The sequence below is a fragment of the Silene latifolia genome, chromosome 5, assembly GCF_048544455.1.
Source record: "Silene latifolia isolate original U9 population chromosome 5, ASM4854445v1, whole genome shotgun sequence".
In the NCBI taxonomy this organism is placed as follows: Eukaryota; Viridiplantae; Streptophyta; class Magnoliopsida; order Caryophyllales; family Caryophyllaceae; genus Silene; species Silene latifolia.
In genome coordinates this window covers 4,238,863-4,255,536 of record NC_133530.1, presented here as the reverse complement: position 1 = coordinate 4,255,536, position 16,674 = coordinate 4,238,863, and the positions used below count along the sequence as shown (strand labels likewise).

The 16,674-nt window shown below is 35.8% G+C and overlaps 1 long non-coding RNA gene across 1 annotated transcript; it reads left to right on the top strand.

Moving 5' to 3' along the window:
• Positions 1-2,749: 2,749 nt before the first annotated feature.
• Positions 2,750-13,483, top strand: LOC141656473 (uncharacterized). Its single transcript, XR_012548509.1, has 5 exons — positions 2,750-2,828; positions 8,328-8,461; positions 9,189-9,243; positions 9,347-9,424; positions 10,404-13,483. It is a non-coding gene; the product is annotated as an uncharacterized LOC141656473 (long non-coding RNA).
• Positions 13,484-16,674: the final 3,191 nt, after the last annotated feature.

The following is a 16,674-nucleotide window of genomic DNA, read 5'->3' as shown; positions in this document are numbered from 1 at the left end:
CAAAGTAGCTAGAGGTATTCAAATGCGGGTTTGGGCCGGACATGAGTCGGGCTCATGTTTAATTTTTGGCCCACGGACAAGTGAGTTAGCGGGTTCGGGACGGATTAATGGGCTGGGCCTTTGTATTTTTCTTAATATGCCTTGCCCATACCCGCTTTTTTAACGGACAGGATGAATCAAATTCAATGGACGAGACGACCCATAAACAGTTTTACAACAAACCTAATTAAAACTCTAACCCAAATATGAAAACCGACTTTCCTGTCAACACATTCTACAATCTCCATTCCCTGATCAAATCAGTTAGACTCTAACTCGAAACTTTAAAATAGACACAATTTAGTTACGAGCCACACTATAACGTAATTCAAACTCGCCATCAAAAACACCAAAAACACAAATATTTACACCCAACAAATCTTGTTTTCGTCTCCTACTATCACTCCCTTTGTCCCGTTATTTGTTTACGTTAAGTATTTATCTTTCTATTTTAGAAATGTATTTGATTGACAATTTGATTTTTCGCACTCAATTAGGTAGATGTGTATAGCTGATCAAAAGCGGGCTTGGGCCGGACATGGGTTGGGCCTAGCTGCTAAAAAAGTGTCCAACGGGCCGTATTTTATAACCCGAGCCCGCTAAACGGGCCATTTTTCATTGTTCGTACCCGCCCACTTCAAGAGAGCGGGCCGGCCCACGGGCCTGACTAAAAAAATACAAAAATTAGTGTTTCTATTAAAACACGAGTTAGTTATCGCTACATCCTCCTAAATCTTAACAATTGTCTTTAAAAACTTACTCTTAAAAAAGTATACTAATTTTCAAAAGATAAGTTTACTAGATTTTGGAAAAAACACAAGTTTGGCAATGTTCTACTCCAAACATCAAAAGTTCATTTTTGCCTCGGTATTTATGCGGCACTATTAGCGGTTACATACACTCCCGTTAGCATGTCCATTTTCGGAGAATCTTTATACGACAAGTGTAAATACCGACAATCTTCCACTTATACGTAAAGCATAAGTATTAATTTGCGCTACCTAAGTAATTGGTCTAGAGTGTACAAATTGCAAATGGAATGAGCACGTACGAGGATTGAGGGTTTGAGGACTTTTATGAGGTTACTATTAATAGCGGGCCGCCCATGGGCAATTTTATTTAGTCCAAGCCCGTCCATTTATTCTAGCGGGCCTAGTTTTCTTGTCCGTTACCCGTTTAATTTTTTATTTTTCTTGTCCAAGCCCGCTATTTTAGCGGGCCGAACGGGCTGGGCCAAACGGGTCGGCCCGCACTTGATCAGCTCTATATGGCCCTGTTCTTTTGGACTTAATTTCAGTTCTAATAAGTTCAGTTCAGTTCAGTTCAGTTCAGTTCAGATCAGTTCAGTTCAGTTCAGTTCATTTCATATTAGTTTATTTCAACATTACTATTATTATTCTTATTGATATCATTATTATTATTTTTACATTAATGTATTTACTATTATTATTATTATTATATTATTATATTATTATTATTATTTTTTTTATATTTATTATATTAATATTATATTTATTAATAATTAATTCGTATTGTTTATATTATTATATTTATATTTATTATATTTATTATTTTATTAATATATTCATTATTATTAATATTATTCTTAACATATTTATTATTATTATTATATTTAATATTATTATATTAATAAGTTATTATTTTATATTTATTATTTTATTAATATACTTATTATTATTAATATTATTAATCACATATTTATTATTATTATTATATTTATTATTATTATGTTAATAAGTTATTATATTAGACCTATTATTATTATATTATTATTTATTTTTTAGTTATTATTATTAATATATTATATTATTATTATTATTAATGTTATCATTTATAATACTAATATATTATTATTATTATTATTACTATATTTATTATTATATTACTATATTTATTTTTTATATATCTTATTAGATTAGATTAGTATATTATTATTATTAATGATTAATATTATAATAATATTTATTATTATTATTGGTATTATTTTTATTATAATATTTATTAGTATTAGTATTATTATTATTAATATAATCTTTTTATTATTATTATTTCAGTTCAGTTCAGTTCAGATCAGTTCAGTTCAGTTCAGTTCAGTTCAGTTCAGCTTTATTAAGTTCAGTTCAGTTCAGTTCAGCTCTATTAAGTTCAGTTCAGTTCAGTTCAGTTCAGTTCAGACAATTTCAGTCCAAAAGAACAGGGCCTAGATGTGCCATCTAACAATTGACCATCTCCACTTTTCTTGATGCTTGTGTCAAAGTACTAGGGCTGTAAATGATATGAGCCGACTCGTCGAGCCCTCTGAATCAGCTCGATCAAAGATCAGCTCATGCTCGGTCAAAACAAGCTTGAGCCGAGCTTAGTTAAATACGAGCCGAGCTCAGCAAGGCTCGGCTTGGAAGCTCGTTTGGGCTCGTTTATCATATTTTTTGTATACTTTTTCTACTGTAATATTAATTTTATTTCAAATTATATGTTATTTAGGTGTTTATAATATTATAATATAATATTTTTTAGTATTCTATAATTTTATTTATTTTTTACAAATATTTATATTTAGTTAGATTAAATTAGGAGAAAGTGAAAATAATATAACGACAAAACAAGCTCGATTCAAACTCGAGCCGAGCTCAAACTTTTTTCTGGGCCGAGCTCAAGCTTCAATCAAGCCCCCTCGATCCCGAACTCAAGCTAAAAAATTTGTCAGCAAAATCAAATAAAAATGGCGAAAATAGGAGATGTGAAGTTGTGAACCAGTGATAGGTTGACCAGTGATACGAATTATAATATGCGGAAGCGGAATAAAATACACGAACAGAGTTTGAGTTTAATAATTGTAAGGAACGGATAGATAGTTGAAGAATTAGACCTATAATTCTACAACGACGAACGAACTCAAGACCTATTGAGTACGAACAAGTTAAATATTCAAAGACGCGTTTGAACAATTAACAAAGAACAAATGCCAACAAGCAATTTTGTGAATTTTGATTAAACTTCTGAATGATCTGAAAAACCATGAAATTGAAGACTATAAATAGCCTTTCAACTAGCCGTACAAGGCTATAAACAAAAGCCACTAAAGACAAAACAAATCCTTAATTTAGGCCATAATTCTAGCAGCTAAAGGCCATTAAACACGCATAAACAACACTCACGAAAACAGGGAGAACAATCCCTTAATTAACTAAATTTAAAGTGGAACTTGAATATTGTAGGAATCTTGTAACTAGGCAAATCCAACGTATGAAACCAAGCTCACGAACCGAGACGCCGAGCTTGAAAATAACGAGACTTGAGTAGTGTCATTTGGAGTAGTGTTATTCGGATCCGTACCCGTATCATCCCCTCCCCCTTCGAAAGGAATTGACCTCAATTCTTCAAGACCGTCATCATCGACATATGGGGACAAATCACCCACGTTAAATGTGGCATGAACACCGTAGTCTCCGGGCAATTCGACCTTATAAGCATTGTCATTAACACGAGAAATTACCTGAAAAGGTCCCTCGGCACGAGGCATGAGCTTATTTTTCCGCTTACTCGGGAATCGTTCTTTCCGTAAATGGACCCACACTAAATCACCTTCTTCAAAAACACGAGGCCTTCTATGCTTATTGGCCTTTCGTTGGTAGGCGATTAACTTCAACAATTCGGTCACGGACTTGTTGATGGAGCTTCATCATAGTTTTAAGTTTAGAATCAGCATCCTTATGCACTAGTTCCCCTTTCGGCATTGGAATGAGATCGAGGGGCAAATAAGGATTAATACCATATACGACTTCAAATGGTGATCGACCTGTCGCATATGTAGGGGCACGGTTATAAGCGAACTCGGCATGAGCTAGCTTAATATCCCAATCTTTTTGTGTCTTACTTACCAACCCACGCAATAAAGTACCCAAGGTTCGGTTTGTGACCTCGGTTTGCCCATCCGTTTGCGGATGATGTGAAGTGCTAAACAAAAGTTTCGTACCCACCTTTCTCCACAAAGTATTCCAGAAATAGCTCAAAAATTTAGAATCACGGTCGGAGACGATTGTCTTGGGAATACCATGCAAACGAACCACCTCCTTATAGTACAAATCCGCGACATTACCAGCGTCGTCGGTCTTGTGACACGGAATAAAGTGAGCCATTTTCGAAAACCGATCAACAACCACCATAATCGCATCCTTACCTCTTTGAGTACGGGGCAATGCAACAATGAAGTCCATAGAAACGTCCTCCCAAGGTCTTACAGGGACCGGCAATGGAATATACGGGCCTGGTTTGAACGCACTCTTGGCTACCTTGCACGTCACACACTTAGCTACGATTTTCGACACATCCCCGAACATTTTAGGCCAAAAAAAATGTTCTTTAAGCAACTCCATGGTCTTAGCTACACCAAAATGTCCCGCCAAACCACCCCCATGAGCCTCCCGAACCAACAGTTCCCGAATTGGATGTCTCGGAATACAAAGACGGTTCCCCTTAAATAAGAAACCATCTTGTAAAATGAACTCACCATTGACTCCAACCAAGCCTTTGCTAAATAATTCCCCAAAATCCACGTCTTTTCCATAATAAGTTTTCAACATTTCAAACCCAAGTAGTTTAGCATTAAGCATGGTAGTTAAAGAATACCGTCGCGACAATGCGTCAGCTACGATATTAGTTTTCCCATTTTTGTACTTGGAAGAAAAATGAAAAGCTTGCAAAAATTCAACCCATTTGGCATGACGAGGACTTAAATTTTGCTGCCCGTTGATGTATTTTAAAGACTCGTGATCGGAGTGTAAAATGAAATGATTAGGCCGTAAATAATGACTCCAATACATGAGCGCTCTAACTATGGCGTAGAACTCCTTATCGTAGGTACAATATCTCAAACGAGCACCCCCCAATTTTTCTGAAAAGAAGGCCACTGGCCGACCCCCTTGCTTTAAAACAGCCCCGATACCGACCCCGCTAGCGTCACATTCAACCTCGAAAGGTTGCGAAAAATTGGGTAAAGCCAAAATGGGTGCCTGGCTCAATCTTTCTTTCAATAATTCGAACGAAGCTTGGGCAGCTTCTCCCCACATAAACGTACCCTTCTTGAGACATTCCGTCATTGGACTTGCAATGGTACTAAAGTTATGAATAAAACGGCGATAAAACGAAGCAAGACCAAGAAAAGACCTTACCTCAGTGACTGAACACGGTGACGGCCAGGTCCGTATTGCATCGACCTTGGATTGGTCGACCTCCACTCCATCTCCCGACACCACATAACCCAAGAACAAAATCTTTTCTTCCAAGAAGGAACATTTCTCGCGTTTCCCATATAGTTTTTGCTCTCTAAGTGTCTCGAAAACCATCCTAAGATGCTCTAGATGCTTTTGTAAATTCCGGCTATAAACCAGAATATCGTCAAGGTAGACGACCACAAATTTGCCCAAAAACGCCTTCAGCAGTTCATTCATTAGGCGCATAAACGTACTCGGAGCATTAGTGAGACCGAACGGCATGACGGTCCACTCATATAACCCGTACTTTGTCTTGAACGCAGTCTTCCACTCGTCACCCTCACGCATACGGATTTGATGATATCCGCTTCGCAAATCAATCTTAGAAAATAATTTAGAGCCGTGTAATTCATCAAGCAAGTCATCAAGTCGTGGAATAGGAAACCGATATTTAATAGTGATGTTGTTGACCGCTCTTGAATCAACACACATACGCCATGACCCATCCTTCTTTGGTACAAGTAAGACCGGTACCGCACACGGACTCATACTTTCACGCAAATAACCACGCTCCATCAATTCATTAATCTGCCCTTGAAGCTCCTTAGCTTCCTCTGGATTACACCTATACGCCGCCTTGTTTGGCAATGGCGCCCCGGGAACAAGATCGACTTGATGCTCGATCCCTCGAATAGGAGGTAACCCTGGTGGCAAATCGTCGGGAAAGACATCCGCGAATTCCCGTAGCAACCCATCAACGGGACTGCCAACCGACAGAACCCTGTCCAAAACCGATTCCTCCTTGGCTAAGAGGAGATAAACAAGCTCCCCTCGATCAATAGCTTGCTCAATTTCCCGCTCCTTAACCAACATCGTTGTCTTCTTCTTTTTGGTGCTCATGGAACGAATAGCTTGAGAAGACATTGGTTTTAGAACAATTTTTTTACCATTGTCCCTCAACACATACTCGTTGCTTCTCCCTTGGTGCACAACGTCTCGATCAAACTGCCACGGTCTCCCTAGTAAAACGTGACAAGCATCCATAGGGATGACGTCACAAAGTACTTCATCGACATAAGAACCCATCGACAAGCCCACCCGAGCCTGCCTAGTCACCTTCACGCTGTTTCCATCGTTCAACCAATGTAGCGCGTAAGGCTTAGGATGCGCAACCGTGGTTAAACCCAACTTAGAAACCATCTCCTCCGAGGCCACATTAGTACGACTTCCACCATCTATAATTACGCTACACCATTTGTTTTTGACTTGGCATTTGGTGTGGAATAATTGTTCCCGCTGATCCGAATCAATAGACTCGACCTGAACTTGCAACGAACGGAGAACTAACAACGTGTCATATATCGGAGCCTCATAACCCTCTTCCACCTCTTCTTCTCCCTCACCCTCATCAAAATTAAATATGTCACCCAGCCGCTCCTCTTCCTCGGCCACATCATCTAGATACTCCCTAGCCTCCCTTAATGTCACTACCCTTCATTCGGGCACGCACTCTGAAAGTGACCGAACCCCTGACATTTAAAACAACGAACCTTCGACAAACTCGTCTCCTTCCCCGACTCGGTGGTTTTGGAGTGGCTTTGGGCGAATTTATTGAATTTGGAGTAGGTGTTGTTTTAGGGGAAAAACGGGTTTGGAATAAGTATAGGGACTCTTGTATTCTTTGCTTGACCCTCCTGTTTTGAACTTCCCTTGGGCTTCGATTTTTAGGCATAAGGTACATAGGGTATCAAAATCAATACGGGTATAACTCGATTTGTATTGGCTATGTGACGGTTTACACCACGAAGAAATCGTGACATTTTTTGTTCCTCATTCTCCTCTAATTCCCCCATTAAAATTAATTTTTCAAACTCATCTATATATTCGGCAACACTCAATTTTTCTTGCATAAAATCCGCAATTTTACGATAAACACTCGGTTTATGCGTAGTGGTACATACCTCTTTCTCAATTTTCGCTTTAGGGAATCCCACGAAGAAATCTTGTCCTTCCCAGTAGCGAGATCGTTTCGCCTTCAATCCCTCGTACCAAAGTGACGCCCCTTTGCTTAATCTCGAGAATAGCATATTTGCATCTCTTCTCGTCATTTGAGATCTTTAAAATCGAACAAGCGATCGATCTTCCTTTCCCAATCCAAATAATCCTCCGGGTTGGTCCCACCAACGAACTCGAGAAGTTACGAGACTTTGAACTCGTCTGTTTTTTTGGGCGAAGTCGGTTTCGATGGGGTGATTGCGGAGCAGGTCACGAACTTGATTGAGAAGCATGTCATCATCAAAGTCTGCCATTAGAACAGTATGTGCCTTTTTTTTTTTTTTTGATGAACAGTACCGTCACACGTGAACAGTAATTTTTTTTTTTTTTTTTTTTTTTTTTTTTTTTTTTTTTGAATAGAATCGAAACTTAGGATCGTCTCGATTTTAATGGAAAATCAAGAGCCGAAGCTCTGATACCACAAATGATACGAATTATAATATGCGGAAGCGGAATAAAATACACGAACAGAGTTTGAGTTTAATAATTGTAAGGAACGGATAGATAGTTGAAGAATTAGACCTATAATTCTACAACGACGAACGAACTCAAGACCTATTGAGTACGAACAAGTTAAATATTCAAAGACGCGTTTGAACAATTAACAAAGAACAAATGCCAACAAGCAATTTTGTGAATTTTGATTAAACTTCTGAATGATCTGAAAAACCATGAAATTGAAGACTATAAATAGCCTTTCAACTAGCCGTACAAGGCTATAAACAAAAGCCACTAAAGACAAAACAAATCCTTAATTTAGGCCATAATTCTAGCAGCTAAAGGCCATTAAACACGCATAAACAACACTCACGAAAACAGGGAGAACAATCCCTTAATTAACTAAATTTAAAGTGGAACTTGAATATTGTAGGAATCTTGTAACTAGGCAAATCCAACGTATGAAACCAAGCTCACGAACCGAGACGCCGAGCTTGAAAATAACGAGACTTGAGTAGTGTCATTTGGAGTAGTGTTATTCGGATCCGTACCCGTATCAACCAGAAAAAAAAAAATTAAAAAATAAAAAGACTTCAAAGTTACTAATCAACTTAGTACTTACTGAGGTAAACGCCGTCGTTTTCAACTTCATTAATTCCCGTTTTTACAATCTCTTCGCTACTGTGGGTGGTTACCGGGTAACTTTTATTCACTTTTCCATATTTTTACTGTTCAATTAACATGGGTGGTTACCTTTTTAGCTCAATTGTAGTTTTTGTGGTTAATTGATTGTTACCATGATTGATTATTGCTTTGCTGGGATTATTTAGGGGTTAAATTGATTAAAGTTTTCATTTTTGCAGTAATTAAGTGTATAGATTAGTGGGTTTTCAGTTGTTGAGGTTAATTGATTGTTACCGTGTTTGATTATTACTTTGTTGTGATTACTGAGAAGTTAAATTGATTAAAGATTTCATCTTTTGCAGTAATTAAGTGTATGGAATAATGGGTTATGATCATGGTTGTAATCTTTCATATTGTGGAATCACATTTTTGGGTAAATAGGGTTTGATGGGTCTTGTAAAACCCAATTCAATGCGCATATTTACCTCGGCGTAAGCGGAAGATTCTTTCTGAATTCTAGGCATTAGGCTACATTGGATGAATGTTGATGTTGCTGTACTTTGAGTAGTTTTTATTGGAGAACTTGTTACGGAGTATTAACGAAAGTGGAGAAATGTTTGAAGTTGGTTTATTTGAATATGAGACTAGTTCATCTTAAGTGAAGTACATCACAATTCTCTGTAATATATGTGCAACTTACTGCACCCTGTAGATTTATTCAGAAACTCATAACTAAAAATTCAGCAAGTTTTCTGAACAGTAATATAAGCGTTGCTCTAATCTTTGTCGATTTTGTTGTAGAGTGTTGACAATGAGATCTTACAGTCGGAGCCGCTTGTGAAGGAACAGTCTCCTGGTGAGTATATCTCTATGGTATGCATGTTTGCATGAGTGCTTTATTCAGGATTGCATTTTTGTCTCGAATGAAAATAACTTGTGTGGTGTTCTATACTTTCCAGGGCTCAGTCGACATCCTTCAAAAAAACCTGTACCTGACTGTTATTTGGTTCATCAAGTTAACCAGCTGCAGCCTGCAGGTATTATTTGCTCTTAACATCTTTGATGGACAGTTCTTGTTAAATCTGTGAATTTGTGAGAAAATTTTGTAGACAAAATACAGAAGCAGTCCATACTCATGGCAATTAGTCAATTAGTATTTTTAACAGACGGTCTCAAATCAATGTATCAGTTTAATCAAGAAATTATCTTTTGTATTAACACTTGGCAATAATCAAAGTACGCCATATGAAATACGGAGTATGTTTAAGACATTATATAAAAATTGGATCTGGCCACAATTCCAACAACTTACATTAAACTTCAAGCTTCATCCATATTCATGAAGATTTGCTTGTTTTTGCTGCTTCTAAAAGTTGTCATTTCTCGTTAAGATGTGCCGGTTAGACTCTACAAACTGTAAAACAATATAATTAAAAGGCAATTAAAATGCGTCATTATCATCATCGCGGATTCAAGATGGGATATTATCATATGGATCAAGAAGAATTTCTTTTAATGTCAAATCATTTACATGAACATTACAGAGTACGACTTTGTGAATAAAAACTGCAACTGGGGATAGAGAAATTTTTTGAGGCGTAGCTTATGTAAATGATCCCGAAACTATCAACATTAATTTTCTGCCATATATATCATTTCTTTTTCTCATTTAATTTTTTATTTTGTCTTTCATGTTTATACATATGAATATATGATAGTACAAGTTTTCAACATTTCTTTTTTCGAATTTCATGTTTTATAAATCGGACCCTGACCCCAAAATTCTGAACTGTTTCAAGTCATTTTGGGTTATAGACTAAAATTTTTTGATACCAGTTCTAACAATTTGTGTTTTTGATGTTCTAAAAATAATCAATTTACGAGAAGATTAAGCAAACTATGGTTATTTATTTGAATTTTCGAAAAGTAAAACTTAGGATTGGTCATTAATTCATTATTTCTGTGATATTCAGAAAATTCAAAAGTTTTATGTTTTTCTATGCCCTCAATACTCAGGATTTAGTAAAGGGCAGCCCGTTGCACAATGGCGTCAGGGTCTAGGGAAGGGTCCCACCACTAGAGTGTAATAGGGCAAGCCTTCCCTTGCCATTTTGTCAAGAGGCCGCTCCAAGGACTTGAACCCATGACCTCACGGTCACAAAGCAGCACCCTAACTGGTGCGCCAAGATTCCCCTTCAATACTCGGGATTTAGTAACTCAAAAAAAAATTAGGATTTTGGAGGATGACTCGCATTTAGCAGAGATCACTGATGTGAAATTTCTCAAAAGAAAAAAGAGAAATATATGGTCTTCGGAGATAACTTACCTCTTCAAGCAACTGCAGCCAATCTTTCGTAATAGTCTTTGAAGCAGGAATTAATTTGGCAGTCACATTACGCAAAATGGTCCTAGTTGATAAGATTCCAATGATAATGCACATGACAATGATAAGTATGGCTGCCCATAAGGAACTGTGATATATCACGGTAAAGATGCTCGTCATAAACGCTACCAAAGTGGCATATAAGGAATGCATGAGTATCAACACACTACGATCCACCAATAACTGAGCCATGTCGGGGTTAGAAACCATAGACCTTATCAAGCAGAGGAGGACCAACATGGAAGCACACATTGCATACACATCTGCCAGTAAAAATATTAAGAAACGTGGTGAGTTTTCAAGAAGGGAACCCCCATTGTTGTTACTGTTAAAGCCACCAGTAATGACTGCCGCGAATGTAATTGTCGCTAAAAGTGAAGCAACAACTGATAAGGTAGTTTGCATTTGCTCCAAATTGGTCCCGGGTTGAATTACTTGAATATATGATGTTTTGGGGTGCGAATTTACATTGATTTGCTTCCACATTATCTTCTGCAAGTAATTGTTTCAAATTGATCAATCACAATCAGCTGAGATAACACTTGTCATTCATAAAATTTAGTATGGTTAAACATACCCAGTCAGCATCCTCAGCGCAAAGCTCGTCAAGCAAGTCCATCGCAGTTCTACCATTATGGTCTTTGATGATCCGCTCTACCCCAGAATCAAGGAGAAGTACCTTAGCAAGAAGTATATCCTTTCGCTCCAGTGCACGGTGCAAAGGCGTTGCACCGTCATGATCAGTTTTGTTCTTGAGCTCTCCAATTGACGGAATTTTAAGAAAATTCAGATCTTCGTAACTTGGTAACTCTAGGTGGTGTAAAGGAGTGGTGTTTTCCGGGCAGCAAGCCCTTTGAAGGTCTTGCCAATGATCAATGAAGGCCAGAACAGCGGGAATTTCGTCTCTTTGACATGCAGCAATCCAATCTAAGTACTCTTTTTGTACTATAAGAGAAGGGTCCTTTAACATACTTACTAGCCAAAGAGCTTCTGCTTTTTTGGCTCTGTCAAGGGCTGTTTTTCTGCTGTCGTCCGCCAAGTTGATCATCCACCAATACTTCTTAAGCAATCTCTTAGCAAATCCCTCTGTGTTCAAAATCAAACTTCTCTTTAAGAAAAACCCGAGTTATTTATTAGTACTTGTTGGAAGAATTATAATGGGGGAATTAATAGTGTCATATCATCATAAAAACTACTCACCGGAACAAGAGGACAAATTGTGAAGAATAGTAACTCCGTCATTGCGATGAAGCATGTCGAAAAGAGGATCTTCAATCCTCAATATTTCTTCCGCAACTCTTTCACATCCTGACTTGACAGCAAGAAAGAAGGGACTTTCACCCTTGTTGTTACGCGTCTTATGCGATGTTGGATCAATCAACAAGATCTCCAGTACAAGTTCTTCATGTTTGGCCCTCGGGTACAAGGCCATGTGTATCGGGGTGTTACCAGATTTGTTCTTAATGGTCCAAGGAGGACATCCTGTTGACACCGACTCTTGGATTTCCCCTTGACCTGCGGTCACTTGTTCCTGGTACCCACGTACCAAGATTTGCCCAAGTTCTGTTTCTTTGTTTTCTGCGGCAATATGTAAGGGTGTTCTTTTTGTCTGCGGAACAAAGCAAGTCCTTGAAGATTTTTGTCCTCACTTCTGGATAGTCACCACCTGATAGAAGCAGCTTACACGGCCAGGCCTCGCCTATTTCGGCCCATTGATGAAGCACAGAGAATCCTCGGTCATCTATTGTATCAATGCACTCTGGATGTTTATTAAGCAGCAACCTGAAAACCTTCTCTACATTTCCAAATATGTTAGTTTAATATTCATTAGAATTTGGTTGACAAATTTAATTCCTGCGAATTGGATTTTCACAGGAAATTGCAGTTTGTTGATCAGCCAAACAACGAATAGGTTTAATGATTGTAAACCAAAGGGGCATGCATACCTGAGCAATTAGGGGCGAAATGAAGAGGCGTGGCACCATATTTGCCGCTGAAACTAATACAGGACAAGGGACACGCCAAGATGGTCTCAGCTACTTTATTGAACCCATGTTTGAGTGCATGAAAAAGCGGGCTGATACCCTTCTTGTCAACCATTCCGCTCAGTAATTCCACATCCATTTTCAATATCTTCATTGCAGATTTCTCATTCTCCTTACCGTCTTTTAAGGCAACATGCAGCGGCGTCCTCTTACCCGAAGTCAGCGCCATCCACGGTTTCTTAGCAACACTACCATCTTTGGACAAGGTGACATAATAGTCCAGGATTAGTTGAACAATCTTATGGTTCTTCTTGCCTTTTAGGGCCCCTACATGGAGAGGTGTCCATTTATTCTCGTCTGTCTTGAAGACGAGTTGTTTCTTATGTTTTTTGTCAAGACTTTTCATAGCCTCCTTGAAGAAGTCCACCTTGTTCTTCCTTGCGGCGAGGTGAAAGATGTTTCCTGCAATGCCATCTTTGTTGTCATCCTTGGAAGATTGAGCAAGGAAGTATTCAGAAGGTTTCGTAGATATTGCTTGTATAAGGAAGTTCACATCTCCGATTATCGCAGCTTCCCTTAGTGCTGGATCCATCACAGACATGCTTTCCTTTGCTGGCATTGAATTTTAGGTAGATTGTTTCAAAGTCCTTTGTTTTTGCTAAGTACGTAGTATTATTATTCTTGCTGATCCATTCAAGATATATATTCTCCTTTTGCACGAATATGTAAAAAAAAAAAAAAAAAAAAAAAGTGGAAGAAATCAATGTATATATAGTACTATAGAATATAGATATACTAAAACTTTGATTTGTTCATAACCATTATCTAGGTTTTAATGATTCTCTTATATGGTGTTAATTCAGATCACGTTGATGTCCCTAGTTTGCCTAAAGGATTGTCAACTGAGGGATATTAAAGGATTCTCTTGGCTATTTGGAAACGGTCTCTTTGTGTTGCAAACACAAGGGTAAAACTTCATATATCTAACCTCCCTCCCCCTACCCCGCAAATTGCGGGAGCCATTGAGGCAGGGTCAATTCAAATAATACAGAAACAGAATGTATCGAGATTAATAAAAGATTTGTCTCATCTATACGAGTGGAGTATTATTTAACCCGTTTTATTTTTAAGACGCTAGGGAAGACCATTGTTGATTGAATGTTGTATCAACCGTTGGCTTAGACTTTTGTTTGATTGTATGTTTCGCATAGCAAAGCTAAAAAAATATGGACAAATCTATATATATATATATATATATATATATATATATATATATAAAAGAGAGTTTTTTCGAGCGTTCTGAGAGCGTCCACATCATCAAAAATCAATTTAGGAAAGTATAATTTTTGATGTAAAAAATAAAGTAGAGAATCTTTTAATTATTATAATATGTATATTTTCTAAATTATATTCAAGTGATATTTCTAATTTTTATATCAAACTTTTACATTTCATTTGGCAAAAAAATATCGTTAAAAAAAATATGAAAATAATATAATTAGCTTTGTGGTAAAAAATGCTATCATTAGAGTATAAATTTCATATTATTTGCACATATTAAAGATGGTGTACTTCTTAATATGTAAAATTGTGTACTTTTTAGTATGTTTTGTCCCACATTGGAAAATAAGAGCGTTCTGAGAGCGTCCACATCATCAAAAATCAATTTAGGAAAGTATAATTTTTGATGTAAAAAATAAAGTAGAGAATCTTTTAATTATTATAATATGTATATTTTCTAAATTATATTCAAGTGATATTTCTAATTTTTATATCAAACTTTTACATTTCATTTGGCAAAAAAATATCGTTAAAAAAAATATGAAAATAATATAATTAGCTTTGTGGTAAAAAATGCTATCATTAGAGTATAAATTTCATATTATTTGCACATATTAAAGATGGTGTACTTCTTAATATGTAAAATTGTGTACTTTTTAGTATGTTTTGTCCCACTTTGGAAAATAAGTAGGTGTGGTGAATATACTACATATAAATAGTAGAATTGTCCCACATCGAAAGATTAGTATAAGGTAGTGTGATCCTATGATTATAAATAGGAGACATATTTGGAACTTATGTATCAACCCAAAAATTTTTGAGTCTCATAAATATTGTTTTAAAGAGCTCTCTTAAGATTTTCTACTATTATCTCTACGATATGATATAAAAAATAAAGTGGAGATTGATGATAACTACTCGGGAAATAGTTAAGAACATGAACAAGAGAAGCAAAAATCACTTAATAATATTGGTGTCACATAGGCAACCTATAATGAACAACATTACAACATACACAAAGTTAAAGCACAATACAAAACAAAGAGTTTTACTAATGGTTGTCTCCTAACACAGTACAAAACTAAAGATTTTACTAATGGTTGTCTTCTGAATACACTAATAGAGCGTTAATGTGTCGTTATATGTACGATATAGAGATCCCTATCTAATGATCGTCGATCGAGACTAAGTGGTTTTACCTTCAAAGAAAAATAATACGTATACAATAATGGTTTTTTTAAGAAGAGACAATTACTTCTTGGTATGTTATATCTTTCACATTGAAAAATAATGTAGGCATGATGAACATACTACGTCTAAATAATTAAATTATGTATCTCACATCGAAAGAATAGTATATAAAAGATATGTACTTTTTAGTAGGGTGATTCTATAAATTTAAATATGAGGCATCTTTGAAACTTAGGTATTAACACAAAAAATTTATATATAAAAGATATGTACTTTTTAGTATGTTATATGTCCCACATTGAAAAATAATGTATGTGTGGTGAATATATTATGTATAAATAATAGAATTGTCTCATATATATACATTTCCTATATTATATTAAAGTGATGTTTATAATTTTGATATAAAAACTTTATATTTCATTTGACAAAAAAGTATCGTATGAAAATTATATAATTAGATGGTGACAAAAAAATGCTATCATTAGAGTGTAGATTCTATTGTATTTTCTTATTATTAAATCGAGTTGATGTGAAAGTAGGTGCGAAAAAAAAATGGTGTACTTAGTATGTTATTTGTCCTACATTAAAAAGTAATGTAAGTGTGGTGAATATACTATGTATATATATTAGAATTGTCCCACCTCGGAAGACTACCATAAGGCAGAGTGATCTTATATTTATAAATAGAAGTCATAACCCAAAATCTTTTGAGTTTGTTAAGTATTGTCTTGGAGAGCTCTTAAAAGTTTATATCATTATTTTCTACCTATAGATTTTATATGTCCCACATTGAAAATAATGTAGGTGTGGTAAATATACTACGTTTAAATAATATAATTAGAATTGATTAAAAAAAATTCTATTATTAGAGTATAGGTTCATATCATTTGCATATATTTTAATTATGATAAAAAAAATAGAAAACAAACGTATGAATATTAATAGATAATATAGTATTTTCTTATTATTAAATCAGGTTGGATGTCGAATTAGGTTCAAAAAATATGGTGTACTTGTAAATATGTTATTCGTCTTATATTGAAAAATAATGTAGGTGTGATAAATATATACTACGTATAAATAGTTGAATTGTCCCACATCAGAAGATTATCATAAGGTGAGGTGATCCTATGATTATAAATAGGATTTATCCTTGGAACTTAGGTATCACCCCAAATATATTGAATCTCTCAAAGTATACTTATTATATAAGAGACTTTAAATATAATCTTGAATTAAATGTTAAATTTTTAAAGTTGTAACATTTTTTTAGGTGGGAGAAATAGCGATAAAATGGTAAATATTATAACGGAAATTTTTCATTGTACCCTCGAATTTTGGTAGATTACACATAATACCCCTAATTTTAAGTTTCTACATATAATACCCTTGTGTTTAATTTTTTCATAATGTCGTTACTCCTATGAGTAACTAGATGAGTAAC